This window comes from Salvelinus alpinus, chromosome 23 (genome assembly GCF_045679555.1).
Source record: "Salvelinus alpinus chromosome 23, SLU_Salpinus.1, whole genome shotgun sequence".
Taxonomy (NCBI): Eukaryota; Metazoa; Chordata; class Actinopteri; order Salmoniformes; family Salmonidae; genus Salvelinus; species Salvelinus alpinus.
Window position 1 is genome coordinate 27,394,426 of NC_092108.1, and position 16,993 is coordinate 27,411,418.

At 44.6% G+C, this 16,993-nt stretch overlaps 1 protein-coding gene across 3 annotated transcripts in view; it reads right to left on the reverse strand.

Moving 5' to 3' along the window:
- The window catches only part of LOC139550694 (pre-B-cell leukemia transcription factor 1-like), a 67,643-nt gene that overhangs the window by 33,277 nt on the left and 17,373 nt on the right, over positions 1 to 16,993 (reverse strand). The gene's annotated exons all lie outside the window — the stretch shown is intronic.

Here is a 16,993-nt window from a genome sequence, read left to right on the forward strand (position 1 = left end):
CACCACCACCACAACCAGACAAAAATACAAGCAAAAGCTTATGGCAGCATTCATTTAAATAAGTAAGAGGATGAACGTTTGGGGAAATGCATGTGGATGCAGGAGACAATGTAGTAGACATCTACAAATCAAATCAAAGTTTATCCCTTTCAAAGGACTTAGACTGAGCCACTGATGAAAGACTCTCCTACCACTCCTCCTCTGTTATCTATCTTCTGTTCTCCCACCATCCCCCACACCTACCTATGGCCCCAGCTAGCTCCTCAGTCTCAATTTATTCTGCGCTGCACCTTTAAGGGTCTGAGTCTCCAGACTCCAGACGGATGAGCTTTTTAACACTACCATTAAGGTCAGGGCATAAATTATTGATCCCCTGCCTCCATCAGCATAGCGGTCACGTAGCCAGTATCACAATATAACCCCGCCAGCCTCCCTCCCCTCACCCCCGCCTGCACACCGCTACCCGCTCACACAATTAGAGGGGGATTCTCATTAAGGATGAGAGACAGAGAGAGGGATGAGAGAAAGAGAGTCCATCTCACAGACCGAGCGGGAGGGGGTGACTGGGGCACTTTATACCCCCTCCCGCTCACCCTCTCTCTCACACCCCCTCCCTCTCCTCTCCCCTCCCCCCATCAAATTCCCAGGCAGGGCCTAAAGATGACAGGTCTTATCCACGCTGAAATACACCCGATAAGGCGGCTGTAAAAGAATAATAAAAGAATAATGCATGGAGAATAAAAGAGAAGGAGAGGCTGTGCCATGCAGGAGGAGAGGAGAGGGGGAAGCAGCATAAATAAAGCTGTGGTGGGGTGGAGGCTGGAAGGTGGGTGGGTGGAGGGTGGAGGGTGGGTGGGTGGGTGGAGGGTGGGTGTGCGGTTGCAGTTCCACCAGCAGCTCTCATAATGAATCCAGAGATCCTGGATCAATAACGTCAGCAAGCTGCTGACTACACATCAGAAATGCCAAAGGATCTCTCTCTCCCTCGTGTGTCTACTCCTGCTCTGGTACTAGCTAAAACTAACATAGACCTTATTAATACATGTATATTCTACAACACCTATTATAATCAATACACCCTCATCAGTTGAATAACTTCAGAGGTCTCTGTAACTCTTCATCTATCTATGTCATAAAAGCTTTAGTATGAAACCCTAAAACAGTATGAACATCTGCTATGACTAACAGTTTGTCTCATTTCATGACACATGGCTTTGTGTTAGTTTATGACAAGACTGATTTGAATCACAGCAAAGAAAAGAGAAAGCTCTCCATGATTTGCCAGGTACAGTAGGGCTGTATGTTTATGTAAATTAGTCCACTGGAAAGGTGTCAAGCAGATGCAGCAGCATTGGCATTGACTTGGTATTGGCATTGACTTGGTATTGGCATTGACTTGGTCTGTGAAAACGTGCCCTCGCTCCCCAATCGCTCATACAGAATCATGGCCTAATGGCATTCTATTAACATAATTGCCAACACAACTAGTGTTCCGTGTCTGAGGGCCATTCCCTATACTCTAGAAAGAAAAAAGGAAAAGATGAGAGGAGAGGAAATTAAGTCAATCTGGGACACCCCCCAACAACACACACCACACACAAAGCGTGTATGTGGTGTGTGTGATTGTGCTTGATTTCCCCCCTCCAAGCTAGCATGTTGTGATGTGGAGACCCCCTGGGAAGGCCTTTGGCAGCTCCAGGAGTGTGGATTGTGTGTGTGTGCGAGTGTGCGCGAGAGAGAAAAGCTTCCTTTCCTTCATGTTTTGGTATAGCTTGATTCAGCAGTCCGACACTGGGCGAGACGTGCGCTTCACACCAAACACAACCTGCCAGGCAAAATTAAAATCCCATTATTTTTTAATTAATCCCTAATTAAAATATATTACTCCACAGATTCCGCAAATCTCTCTTAATATGCAAATGTGGCCAATTCAAGGATATTTACATATCATTAATTAAGGCGGCGCATTCTCTTAGTCTAATGAGCTGTGGCCTGAGCCTGCCAAGGAAAACTAAACGCAGGGCTCAGGAGGAGTGAGTAAGCACCGGGCGGCATGATGATGACACATCTCTGTTAAGTCAGGAATGTCAGACATCAAACCATTATGGAACTAAATAACAACATCAGGTAGCCCATATACAGTACTGTGATCAGCGTTGGTTAGGTTAGTGGAGTATGCTACATTTCTAGTATCGGGAGATAATACTGATACTCTGAATATTCTGAGTAGGTACCGTGTATTGTAGTTATACTGAGTAGATACAGTGTATTGTAGTTATACTGAGTAGGTTCAGTGTATTGTAGTTATACTTAGTAGATACAGTGTATTGTAGTTATACTGAGTAGATACAGTGTATTGTAGTAATACTTAGTAGATACAGTGTATTGTAGTTATACTTAGTAGATACCGTGTATTGTAGTTATACTTAGTAAGTACCATGTATTCTAGTTATGCTTAGTAGGTACTGTGCATACCACCCTGCATACCACTGCTGGCTTGCTTCTGAAGCTAAGCAGGGTTGGTCCTGGTCGGTCCCTGGATGGGAGAGCAGATGCTGCTGGAAGTGGTGTTGGAGGGCCAGTAGGAGGCACTCTTTCCTCTGGTCTAAAAAAATATCCCAATGCCTCAGGGCAGTGAGTGGGTACACTGCCCTGTGTAGGGTGCTGTCTTTCAGATGGGACATTAAATGGGTGTCCTGACTCTCTGAGGTCATTAAAGATCCCATGGCACTTATTGTAAGAGTAGGGGTGTTTACCCTGGTGTCCTGGCTAAATTCCCAATCTGGCCCTCAAACCATCACGGTCACCTAATAACCAGTTTACAATTGGCTCATTCCTCGCCCCTGTAACTATTCCCCAGGTCGTTGCTGTGAATGAGAATGTGTTCTCAGTCAAATTACCTGGTAAAAAATAAATATTGCAGTTATACTTAGTAGGTTCAGTGTATTGTAGGTTCAGTGTATTGTAGTTATACTTACTGGATACAGTGTATTTTAGTTATACTTAGTAGATACAGTGTATTGTAGGTTCAGTGTATTGTAGTTATACTGAGTAGATACAGTGTATTGTAGTTATACTGAGTAGGTTCAGTGTATTGTAGTTATACTTAGTAGATACAGTGTATTGTAGTAATACTTAGTAGATACAGTGTATTGTAGTTATACTGAGTAGATACAGTGTATTGTAGTTATACTGAGTAGATACAGTGTATTGTAGTTATACTGAGTAGATACAGTGTATTGTAGTTATACTGAGTAGATACAGTGTATTGTAGTTATACTGAGTAGGTTCAGTGTATTGTAGTTATACTTAGTAGATACAGTGTATTGTAGTTATACTGAGTAGATACAGTGTATTGTAGTTATACTGAGTAGATACAGTGTATTGTAGTTATACTTAGTAGATACAGTGTATTGTAGTTATACTGAGTAGATACAGTGTATTGTAGTTATACTGAGTAGATACAGTGTATTGTAGTTATACTTAGTAGATACAGTGTATTGTAGTTATACTGAGTAGATACAGTGTATTGTAGTTATACTGAGTAGATACAGTGTATTGTAGATACAGTGTATTGTAGTTATACTTAGTAGATACAGTGTATTGTAGTTATACTGAGTAGATACAGTGTATTGTAGTCATACTTAGTAGATACAGTGTATTGTAGTTATACTTAGTGGATACAGTGTATTGTAGTTATACTGAGTAGGTTCAGTGTATTGTAGTTATACTGAGTAGATACAGTGTATTGTAGTTATACTGAGTAGGTTCACTGTATTGTAGTTATACTGAGTAGATACAGTGTATTGTAGTTATACTTAGTAGATACAGTGTATTGTAGTTATACTGAGTAGGTTCAGTGTATTGTAGTTATACTGAGTAGGTTCAGTGTATTGTAGTTATACTGAGTAGATACAGTGTATTGTAGTTATACTGAGTAGATACAGTGTATTGTAGTTATACTGAGTAGATACAGTGTATTGTAGTTATACTGAGTAGGTTCAGTGTATTGTAGTTATACTGAGTAGATACAGTGTATTGTAGTCATACTTAGTAGATACAGTGTATTGTAGTTATACTGAGTAGGTTCAGTGTATTGTAGTTATACTGAGTAGATACAGTGTATTGTAGTTATACTGAGTAGGTTCAGTGTATTGTAGTTATACTGAGTAGATACAGTGTATTGTAGTTATACTTAGTAGATACAGTGTATTGTAGTTATACTGAGTAGGTTCAGTGTATTGTAGTTATACTGAGTAGATACAGTGTATTGTAGTTATACTGAGTAGGTTCAGTGTATTGTAGTTATACTGAGTAGATACAGTGTATTGTAGTTATACTTAGTAGATACAGTGTATTGTAGTTATACTGAGTAGATACAGTGTATTGTAGTTATAATGAGTAGATACAGTGTATTGTAGTTATACTGAGTAGATACAGTGTATTGTAGTCATACTTAGTAGATACAGTGTATTGTAGTTATACTGAGTAGGTTCAGTGTATTGTAGTTATACTGAGTAGATACAGTGTATTGTAGTCATACTTAGTAGATACAGTGTATTGTAGTTATACTTAGTAGATACAGTGTATTGTAGTTATACTGAGTAGGTTCAGTGTATTGTAGTTATACTGAGTAGATACAGTGTATTGTAGTTATACTGAGTAGGTTCAGTGTATTGTAGTTATACTTAGTAGATACAGTGTATTGTAGTTATACTGAGTAGATACAGTGTATTGTAGTTATACTGAGTAGGTTCAGTGTATTGTAGTCATACTTAGTAGGTTCAGTGTATTGTAGTTATACTTAGTAGATACAGTGTATTGTAGTTATACTGAGTAGATACAGTGTATTGTAGTTATACTTAGTAGATACAGTGTATTGTAGTCATACTTAGTAGGTTCAGTGTATTGTAGTTATACTGAGTAGGTTCAGTGTATTGTAGTCATACTGAGTAGATACAGTGTATTGTAGTAATACTTAGTAGATACAGTGTATTGTAGTTATACTTAGTAGATACAGTGTATTGTAGTTATACTGAGTAGATACAGTGTATTGTAGTTATACTTAGTAGATACAGTGTATTGTAGTTATACTTAGTAGATACAGTGTATTGTAGTCATACTGAGTAGATACAGTGTATTGTAGTAATACTTAGTAGATACAGTGTATTGTAGTTATACTTAGTAGATACAGTGTATTGCAGTTATACTTAGTAGATACAGTGTATTGTAGTTATACTGAGTAGATACAGTGTATTGTAGTTATACTGAGTAGGTTCAGTGTATTGTAGTTATACTTAGTAGATACAGTGTATTGCAGTTATACTTAGTAGATACAGTGTATTGTAGTTATACTGAGTAGATACAGTGTATTGTAGTTATACTGAGTAGGTTCAGTGTATTGTAGTCATACTTAGTAGATACAGTGTATTGTAGTTATACTGAGTAGGTTCAGTGTATTGTAGTTATACTGAGTAGGTTCAGTGTATTGTAGTTATACTGAGTAGATACAGTGTATTGTAGTAATACTTAGTAGATACAGTGTATTGTAGTTATACTTAGTAGATACAGTGTATTGTAGGCACCGTGTATTGTAGTAACACTGAGTAGGTATTACGACTTGGAGTGAATGGTAATGAAATCAGTACTACTGTAGCTCTGTAGGTTTTCTTTATGAATGTCATGTTGCATTAGGTGATTTGAAGGTGATTCAAAGGCGTGGATGAGAGAGGAGAAGCTCCATCCCCATCTCCTTGCGCTTTCCTTTCCAGGCTGTTCTAATTTGACACCCTGAGCATCGAAGGGGGTGGGGTTAACTAGGTGGGGGAGTGGGAGGACGCAGTGGAATTCATTAAGCCTAGAACCCTCTCTCCCACCCTCCCCGCCTCCCCCTCAACCCTTCATCCAATGCTAATGGCATCAGAGGTTAACAGAGAAGGGGTGAGCAGAGAGAGGGACAGAGAGAGAAAACGTCAGTGAGTGAGTGAGTGAGAGTGAGTGAGTGAATGTGTGAGAGAGAGAGAGAGAGAGAGAAAGAGAGACAGAGACAGAGAGACAGAGAGACAGAGAGACAGAGACAGAGACAGAGAGAGAGAGAGACAGAGACAGAGACAGAGAGAGACAGAGACAGAGACAGAGAGAGAGAGAGAGAGAGAGAGAGAGAGAGAGAGAAAGACAGAGAGACAGCGAGAAAGAGAGAGAGAGAGAGAGACAGAGACAGAGACAGAGACAGAGACAGAGACAGAGACAGAGACAGAGAGACAGAGAGAGAGATAGAGAGATAGAGAGACAGAGAGACAGAGAGAGAGAGAGAGAGACAGAGAGACAGAGAGAGAGAGAGAGAGAGAGAGAGAGAGAGAGAGAGAGAGAGAGAGAGAGAGAGAGAGAGAGAGAGAGAGAGAGAGAGAGAGAGAGAGAGAGAGAGAGAGAGAGTGAGATTCTGTGGTGTTGATGGTATCCTTAATGAAATGATCAAATATACAGACAACAAATTCCAATTGGCTATACTAAAACTCTTTAACATCGTCCTTAGCTCTGGCATCTTCCCCAATATTTGGAACCAAGGACTGATCACCCCAATCCACAAAAGTGGAGACAAATTTGACCCCAATAACTACCGTGGAATATGCGTCAACAGTAACCTTGGGAAAATCCTCTGCATTATCATTAACAGCAGACTCGTACATTTCCTCAATGAAAACAATGTACTGAGCAAATGTCAAATTGGCTTTTTACCAAATTACCGTACAACAGACCATGTATTCACCCTACACACCCTAATTGACAACCAAACAAACCAAAACAAAGGCAAAGTCTTCTCATGCTTTGTTGATTTCAAAAAAGCCTTTGACTCAATTTGGCATGAGGGTCTGCTATACAAATTGATGGAAAGTGGTGTTGGGGGTAAAACATACGACATTATAAAATCCATGTACACAAACAACAAGTGTGCGGTTAAAATTGGCAAAAAACACACACATTTCTTCACACAGGGTCGTGGGGTGAGACAGGGATGCAGCTTAAGCCCCACCCTCTTCAACATATATATCAACGAATTGGCGCGGGCACTAGAACAGTCTGCAGCACCCGGTCTCACCCTACTAGAATCCGAAGTCAAATGTCTACTGTTTGCTGATGATCTGGTGCTTCTGTCACCAACCAAGGAGGGCCTACAGCAGCACCTAGATCTTCTGCACAGATTCTGTCAGACCTGGGCCCTGACAGTAAATCTCAGTAAGACCAAAATAATGGTGTTCCAAAAAAGGTCCAGTCACCAGGACCACAAATTCCATCTAGACACCGTTGCCCTAGAGCACACAAAAAACTATACATACCTCGGCCTAAACATCAGCACCACAGGTAACTTCCACAAAGCTGTGAACGATCTGAGAGACAAGGCAAGAAGGGCCTTCTATGCCATCAAAAGGAACATAAATTTCAACATACCAATTAGGATCTGGCTAAAAATACTTGAATCAGTCATAGAGCCCATTGCCCTTTATGGTTGTGAGGTCTGGGGTCCGCTCACCAACCAAGATTTCACAAAATGGGACAAACACCAAATTGAGACTCTGCATGCAGAATTCTGCAAAAATATCCTCCGTGTACAACGTAGAACACCAAATAATGCATGCAGAGCAGAATTAGGCCGATACCCACTAATTATCAAAATCCAGAAAAGAGCCGTTAAATTCTACAAACACCTAAAAGGAAGCGATTCCCAAACCTTCCATAACAAAGCCATCACCTACAGAGAGATGAACCTGGAGAAGAGTCCCCTAAGCAAGCTGGTCCTAGGGCTCTGTTCACAAACACAAACACACCCCACAGAGCCCCAGGACAACAGCACAATTAGACCCAACCAAATCATGAGAAAACAAAAAGATAATTACTTGACACATTGGAAAGAATTAACAAAAAAACAGAGCAAACTAGAATGCTATTTGACCCTAAACAGAGAGTACACAGTGGCAGAATACCTGACCACTGTGACTGACCCAAACTTAAGGAAAGCTTTGACTATGTACAGACTCAGTGAGCATAGCCTTGCTATTGAGAAAGGCCGCCGTAGGCAGACATGGCTCTAAAGAGAAGACAGGCTATGTGCACACTGCCCACAAAATGAGGTGGAAACTGAGCTGCACTTCCTAACCTCCTGCCCAATGTATGACCATATTAGAGAGACATATTTCCCTCAGATTACACAGATCCACAAAGAATTTGAAAACAAATCCAATTTTGATAAACTCCCATATCTACTGGGAGAAATTCCACAGTGTGCCATCACAGCAGCAAGATTTGTGACCTGTTGCCACAAGAAAAGGGCAACCAGTGAAGAACAAACACCATTGTAAATACAACCCATATTTATGCTTATTTATTTTAACTTGTGTGCTTTAACCATTTGTACATTGTTACAATACTGTATATATATAATATAACATTTGTAATGTCTTTATTGTTTTGAAACTTCTGTATGTGTAATGTTTACTGTTAATTTGTATTGTTTATTTCACTTTTGTATAATATCTACCTCACTTGCTTTGGCAATGTTAACACATGTTTCCCATGCCAATAAAGCCCCTTGAATTGAATTGAATTGAATTGAGAGAGAGAGAGAGAGAGAGAGAGAGAGAGAGAGAGAGAGAGAGAGAGAGAGAGAGAGAGAGAGAGAGAGAGAGAGAGAGAGAGAGAGAGAGAGAGAGAGAGAGAGAGAGAGAGAGAGAGAGAGAGAGAGAGAGAGAGAGGCTGTTCATGGTCTGCTGATATTCCTTACTACTATGTAACATACCAGGCCACAGTTTGGTCCAAATAGATTTCTAAATCTCCCTTTAAAATGCCAGTTCTGATGACGGGAGGTGGCAATAAAACAAAACCCCTCTCCCTTTGATGCACTATGACAATCTAAGTACTTTCCTGCAGTATACAGTGCTGGACTGCAGTGTTGAATAGCATAAGCAGGATGCTTTAGCATTCTGAAATAGATGTTCTGCCTGTGCAATCAGAACTTTTTAGTGTTTGATTACCCTGTGCTGCTACAGTAATCTATGGCCTCCACCACCACTGAAAGGTGCAGTGCCGTCGTCAATGGCAGCCTGACGTCACCTGTCTAAAAATGTATTAAAATAGCGTGGCTATTTTCACTAGCACCAAAAGCTCAGCAGGTACCTACCGCAAGCATTTAAGAAAGGCTTTTCAATAACAGTGGGGTCCAATGTGAACGTCACTATCAAAACAACAGCACAGAATGGCAGCTTTTATTTCTGTGGTCACACCTTTCTGTTTCTCCAATGAGCCACTGAGGAGACAGGAGAAAAAGTTTACAGCTCGATGACAGAAGGAAGAGGACTGAGAGAGGCATGATGATACAGAAGCATTTCTATCTATGTTGACGCTCATCTGTCAGTCAAAAATCCCTTTCAAATTGAATGGCTTAAAGGCCTCTTTCCCATCCATCCACCACAACCGTTAATCACAACGTCTCTCCGGCCAACCGTCTGACTCATAAATTTAATTCCAGCCTATTACTAGGGAACTTTAAAAGCCATCCTTCATTAATGTTAATGTTTTTTTTTAGTGGAGGCCAATGGTGGTTAGAACTACATGGCTGCTTTCCCAAGCTTGTTTTACAGGCTCCAGACAGAGATGGATGCTCCGTGCTGCCTGATAGGCTGTGGGAGCCATCCATCACGCTGAGGACCCACCCACACAGCCAGTATGTCATAACACAGGGCCAGGCAGTAGAGTACTTGATTGACAGCTTTATATGTGTGGTGGCGGTAACGATGGAGGAGAGATGTGTGGTTTTTGTTCCAGCCAGGCCTCTCCAGTGGCCTACTTTCTGAAATGAGTTGTGAAGTGAACAACAAAATAAAGAGTGAGAGAGGAAATCAATCATAATGCTGCCACGTGAGTATAAATGAGCGATATCAAACACACAAACAAAACACAAACACAAACACCTACACAACTTATCAGGCAAATGCAGCCAAAACCAATGAATTCAACATACCAAAAGCTGACGATAACAATTCGGCATGTTTTTAACATTAAAAGGAAACCCGATTCTGTTAATTACTTCTAATGACTTTGAATTCATTTGAAGTCAATCTAATATTTTCCCAGTTTCATTGGTTGTTAACACCAAACAGTGGAAGCAAATATATAGGAAGAACACTTCCGGCGCCGAAAAGAGATGGCCGCCTCGCTTCGCGTTCCTTGGAAAATATGCAGTATTTTGTTTTTTTATGTGTTATTTCTTACATCGGTACCCCAGGTAATCTTAGGTTTCATTACATACAGTCGGGAGGAACTACTGAATATACGATTAACGTCAACTCATCATCGTTCCTACCAGGAATATGACTTTCCCGAAACGGATCCAGTGTTTTGCCTTCTGACTCTTTGTAAACTGGAAACCACACACCCTGAGGCTGCATTCATCGTAGCTGGGGATTTTAACAAGGCTAATCTAAAAACAAAACTCCCTAAATTCTATCAGCATATCGATTGTGCTACCAGGGCTGGAAAAACCCTAGATCATTGTTATACTAATTTCCGCGACGCATATAAGGCCCTCCCCCGCCCCCCTTTCGGAAAAGCTGACCACGACTCCATTTTGTTGATTCCAGCCTACAAACAGAAACTAAAACAACAAGCTCCCGCGCTCAGGTCTGTTCAACGCTGGTCCGACCAATCTGAATCCACGCTTCAAGACTGCTTCGATCACGCGGATTGGAATATGTTCCGCATTGCGTCCAACAACAATATTGACGAATATGCTGATTCGGTGAGCGAGTTCATTAGGAAGTGCATTGACGATGTCGTACCCACAGCAACGATTAAAACATTCCCAAACCAGAAACCGTGGATTGACGGCAGCATTCGCGTGAAACTGAAAGCGCGAACCACTGCTTTTAACCAGGGCAAGGTGACCGGAAGCATGACCGAATACAAACAGTGTAGCTATTCTCTCCGCAAGGCAATCAAACAGGCTAAGTCCCAGTACAGAGACAAAATCGAGTCGCAATTCAACAGCTCAGACACAAGAGGTATGTGGCAGGGTCTACAGTCAATCACGGATTACAAAAAGAAAACCAGCCCCGTCGCGGACCAGGATGTCTTGCTCCCAGACAGGCTAAACAACTTTTTTGCCCGCTTTGAGGACAATACAGTGCCACTGACACGGCCCCCTACCAAAACCTGCGGGCTCTCCTTCACTGCAGCCGAGGTGAGTAAAACATTTAAACGTGTTAACCCTCGCAAGGCTGCAGGCCCAGACGGCATTCCCAGCCGCGTCCTCAGAGCATGCGCAGACCAGCTGGCTGGTGTGTTTACGGACATATTCAATCAATCCTTATCCCAGTCTGCTGTTCCCACATGCTTCAAGAGGGCCACCATTGTTCCTGTTCCCAAGAAAGCTAAGGTAACTGAGCTAAACGACTACCGCCCCGTAGCACTCACTTCCGTCATCATGAAGTGCTTTGAGAGACTAGTCAAGGACCATATCACCTCCACCCTACCGGACACCCTAGACCCACTCCAATTTGCTTACCGACCCAATAGGTCCACAGACGACGCAATCGCAACCACACTGCACACTGCCCTAACCCATCTGGACAAGAGGAATACCCATGTGAGAATGCTGTTCATCGATTACAGCTCAGCATTTAACACCATAGTACCCTCCAAACTCGTCATCAAGCTCGAGACCCTGGGTCTCGACCCCGCCCTGTGCAACTGGGTCCTGGACTTCCTGACGGGCCGCCCCCAGGTGGTGAGGGTAGGTAACAACATCTCCACCCCGCTGATCCTCAACACTGGGGCCCCACAAGGGTGCGTTCTGAGCCCTCTCCTGTACTCCCTGTTCACCCACGACTGTGTGGCCATGCACGCCTCCAACTCAATCATCAAGTTTGTGGATGACACTACAGTGGTAGGCTTGATTACCAACAACGACGAGACGGCCTACAGGGAGGAGGTGAGGGCCCTCGGAGTGTGGTGTCAGGAAAATAACCTCACACTCAACGTCAACAAAACAAAGGAGATGATTGTGGACTTCAGGAAACAGCAGAGGGAGCACCCCCCTATCCACATCGACGGGTCAGTAGTGGAGAAGGTGGAAAGTTTTAAGTTCCTCGGTGTACACATCACGGACAAACTGAATTGGTCCACCCACACAGACAGCGTTGTGAAGAAGGCGCAGCAGCGCCTCTTCAACCTCAGGAGGCTGAAGAAATTCGGCTTGTCACCAAAAGCACTCACAAACTTCTACAGATGCACAATCGAGAGCATCCTGTCGGGCTGTATCACCGCCTGGTACGGCAACTGCTCCGCCCACAACCGTAAGGCTCTCCAGAGGGTAGTGAGGTCTGCAGAACGCACCACCGGGGGCAAACTACCTGCCCTCCAGGACACCTACACCACCCGATGTCACAGGAAGGCCATAAAGATCATCAAGGACAACAACCACCCAAGCCACTGCCTGTTCACCCCGCTATCATCCAGAAGGCGAGGTCAGTACAGGTGCATCAAAGCAGGGACCGAGAGACTGAAAAACAGCTTCTATCTCAAGGCCATCAGACTGTTAAACAGCCACCACTAACATTTAGCGGCCGCTGCCAACATACTGACTCAACTCCAGCCACTTTAAAAATGGGAATTGATGGAAATTATGTAAAAATGTACCACTAGCCACTTTAAACAATGCCACTTAATATAATGTTTACATACCCTACATTACCCATCTCATATGTATATACTGTACTCTATATCATCTACTGCATCTTGCCATCTTTATGTAACACATGTACCACTAGCCACTTTAAACTATGCCACTTTATGTTTACATACCCTACAGTACTCATCTCATATGTATATACCGTACTCTATACCATCTACTGCATCTTGCCATGCCGTTCTGTACCACCACTCATTCATATATCTTTATGTACATATTCTTTATCCCTTTACACTTGTGTGTGTGTATAAGGTAGTAGTTGTGGAATTGTTAGGTTAGATTACTTGTTGGTTATTACTGCATTGTCGGAACTAGAAGCACAAGCATTTCGCTACACTCGCATTAACATCTGCTAACCATGTGTATGTGACTAATAAAATTTGATTTGATTTATATTAAACAACAACAATAAAACATTGATCCTGATTTATTGGTGATGGGGTCCAGAAGCTCATTGCACTGCGTTTACTCTTAAAACACAAACAGTTATTATGGTAAAAATGATTACTATTACACCCCCATACTCCCCAAATGATCTCTATAAATAGACATATTCCTCAAATGGCACAATAAAAGAGACCAAACTGGAAACACACACATGCACACATGCACACAAACACATATTCTGTATTCTCTCTCTCACACACATATACACAAATGGCAGAGCACAAAACATTAAACAGCTATAACATCAACAAGGACTTGGGTGGAAGTGTAAAATTCTTTACATGGTAGTAATGTTTTATGAGAGGCCCCATCCACCCAGGGGCTGTATATTCTGAATGTGGTGCCGTTGAGGAACAGAAAGAGGGGGTGGGGGGGTTCTGTTCGTTCACAGAAGACACACTAAATTTGGACAGTAAGTAGTATCACCCTAGCGGCGCGGTACACCGCACATTCGCAACGCCCCATTTAACCGCACACGGCGCTCCCCTCCGCTGGCTTCATTAGCATACTTCAGCAGGGCCTTGTCGGATGAAGACGGATGAAGATGGATGGGCGAAAATCAGGCTCCCTGAAACAACTGTTTTATCAAGGTTAAACTATCCACAGAGCTCTTAACCCCCCTTCCTTTACAGCGCAGAGGCTCTCCCAATATCAATCTATCAATATGATCTATCTGCTGGAGCCAAATTCTCTTACTTTTAGTCTTATAATAAATGTTTATGTTTTGCCTAATTAGAAGAATGAAAAATTTATTTATTGAATATAAATATAAATATTTCATTATTAATTATGGATTATGGTTGATGAAATCATGTTTTTGGTTTTCATGGTTATTTTAAAGAAATATGGAGTCTCACCTGGGCACACCCCTTTTCCCCCATGTTACCTTCTGTCACGACTTCCTCCGAAGTCGGTCCCTCTCCTTGTTCGGGCGGCGTTCGGCGGTCGACGTTGTAAATCAGTTTTTGCTCTCCTGTGCCTGAATTCTCTGCCGCCAGTACGCACCCCCTACAGAATTCCGGACCCAACTTATGGAGTCAGCAGGAGCAGGTACCTCGGGTATAGGGGTGGAGGAGTGCGTCCGGGAGCACGCAGCAATGCTCCACCATCTTGGCACCGCCATGGACCGTGTTGCCCAGGCAATGGACCGCTGGGAGAGACAGGGAGTTCTCCCAGCGCCTCCAACAGCACAACCGGGGTCTCAACTACGCGCCCCTCCTTCTCCTGGACCCAGTGGGATTCGTCTTTCCCTTCCCCAGGAATACAATGGGACGGCTGCAAACTGCCAGGGGTTCCTGTTGCAGCTGGACTTATACCTGGCAACCGTCCACCCGGCTTCTTCGGGCCGTGAGAGTGTGTCCGCCCTCGTCTCGTGACTCACCGGGAAAGCCCTGGAGTGGGCCAACGCCGTGTGGAGAGAGGGAGATGCGGCGTTGGACCAGTTTGAGCGCCTCTTCCATCTGAGGCGGGGGACGAGGAGCGCCCAGGAGTTCGCCCTGGAGTTTCGGACCCTGGCGGCCGGCGCGGGATGGAACGACATTAGTGGATGGATCGACCATTTTTTTTTATTTTACCGTTATTTTACCAGGTAAGTTGACTGAGAACACGTTCTCATTTGCAGCAACGACCTGGGGAATAGTTACAGGGGAGAGGAGGGGGATGAATGAGCCAATTGTAAACTGGGGATTATTAGGTGACCGTGATGGTAGAGGGCCAGATTGGGAATTTAGCCAGGACACCGGGGTTAACACCCCTACTCTTACGATAAGTGCCATGGGATCTTTAATGACCTCAGAGAGTCAGGACACCCGTTTAACGTCCCATCCGAAAGACGGCACCCTACACAGAGCAGTGTCCCCAATCACTGCCCTGGGGCATTGGGATCTTTGTTTAGACCAGAGGAAAGAGTGCCTCCTACTGGCCCTCCAACACCACTTCCAGCAGCACCTGGTCTCCCATCCAGGGACTGACCAGGACCAACCCTGCTTAGCTTCAGAAGCAAGCCAGCAGTGGTATGCAGGGTGGTATGCTGCTTGACTGGCCCATTAGTGCTGCAGTCTGCGCGAGGACGTCCGTCGGGAGTTGGCCTGCAGAGACACCACCCTCACGTTCGACCAGCTGGTGGACCTGTCCATCCGGCTGGATAACCTGCTGGCTACCCGCGGATGTTCAGATCGGGGTCTGTTGGTTCCATCCCCCCGCACCCCCTCTCCCTGGGAGGGGCGGTGTGCAGGGAGACTGGGGGGGGTTCCAGCTCGTACACCATCTGTGGCCGCAGAGGTCACACTGCCGGTCGGTGCCGGGTTGGTTCCTCTGGGTATCGAGGCAGCAGGCAGGGCGCTCATGTGTCACCCCAGGTGAGCCGGCACCATTCTCACCCAGAGCCTCTGTTGTACATATGTTTGTGTATGTCACTTTTCCTGAGTTTTCCCCGCATTCCCAGCATAAGGCGCTCGTCGATTCAGGCGCGGCTGGGAATTTTATAGATAGATCGTTCGCCCATAGTTTAGGGATCGCCATTGTTCCCGTGGCTGTGCCCTTCCCCGTTCACGCCTTAGATAGTCGACCATTAGGGTCAGGGTTGATTAGGGAGGCCACCGCTCCTCTGGGCATGGTGACGCAGGGGGGTCACAAGGAGAGAATTAGTCTCTTCCTTATTGACTCTCCTGCGTTTCCCGTGGTGCTAAGCCTACACTGGTTAGCTTGTCATGACCCCACTGTTTCTTGGCCACACAGGGCTCTCACAGGGTGGTCGCAGGTGTGCTCGGGGAGGTGTTTAGGGGTTTCCGTTGGTGCTACTACGGTGGAAAGTCCAGACCAGGTCTCCACCGTGCGCATTCCCCCTGAATACGCCGATTTGGCTCTCGCCTTCTCCGAAAAAAGAAGGCGACTCAATTACCACCCCATCAACGGGGCGATTGTGCGATAAATCTCCTGGTAGACGTTGCACTTCCCAGGAGTCACGTGTATCCCCTCTCACAGGCGGAGACGGAGGCTATGGAAACATTTGTCCCCGAATCCCTGCGTCAGGGGTACATTCGGTCCTCCACTTCACCCACCTCCTTGAGTTTCTTTTTTGTGAAGAAGAAGGAGGGAGGTCTGCGCCCGTATATTGACTATCGGGGTCTGAACCAGATCACGGTGAGGTATAGTTAGCCGCTACCGCTCATAGCCACAGCGATTGAGTCAATGCACGGGGCGCGCTTCTTCACCAAATTAGATCTCAGGAGCGCTTACAACCTGGTGCGTATCCGGGAAGGAGACGAGTGGAAGACGACTTTCAGTACCACCTTAGGGCACTATGAGTACCTCGTCATGCCGTACGGGTTGATGAATGCGCCATCAGTCTTCCAAGCATAGACAAGATTTTCAGGGACCTGCACGGGCAGGGTGTAGTGGTGTATATTGATGACATTCTGATATACTCCGCTACACGCGCTGAGCATGTGTCCCTGGTGCGCAGGGTGCTTGGTCGCCTGTTGGAGCATGACCTGTACGTCAAGGCTGAGAAATGCCTGTTCTTCCAGCAGTCCGCCTCCTTCCTAGGGTATCGCATTTCCACTTCAGGGGTGGAGAAGGAGAGTGACCGCATTTCAGCCGTGCGTAATTGGCCGACTCCCACCACGGTAAAGGAGGTGCAGCGGTTCTTTGGGTTTGCCAACTACTACCGGAGGTTTATCCAGGGTTTTTGTCAGGTAGCGGCTCCCATTACCTCACTGCTGAAGGGGGTCCAGGTACGTTTGCAGTGGTCAGCTGATGCGGACAGGGCTTTTAGTCACCTGAGGGCTCTGTTAACCTCGGCTCCCG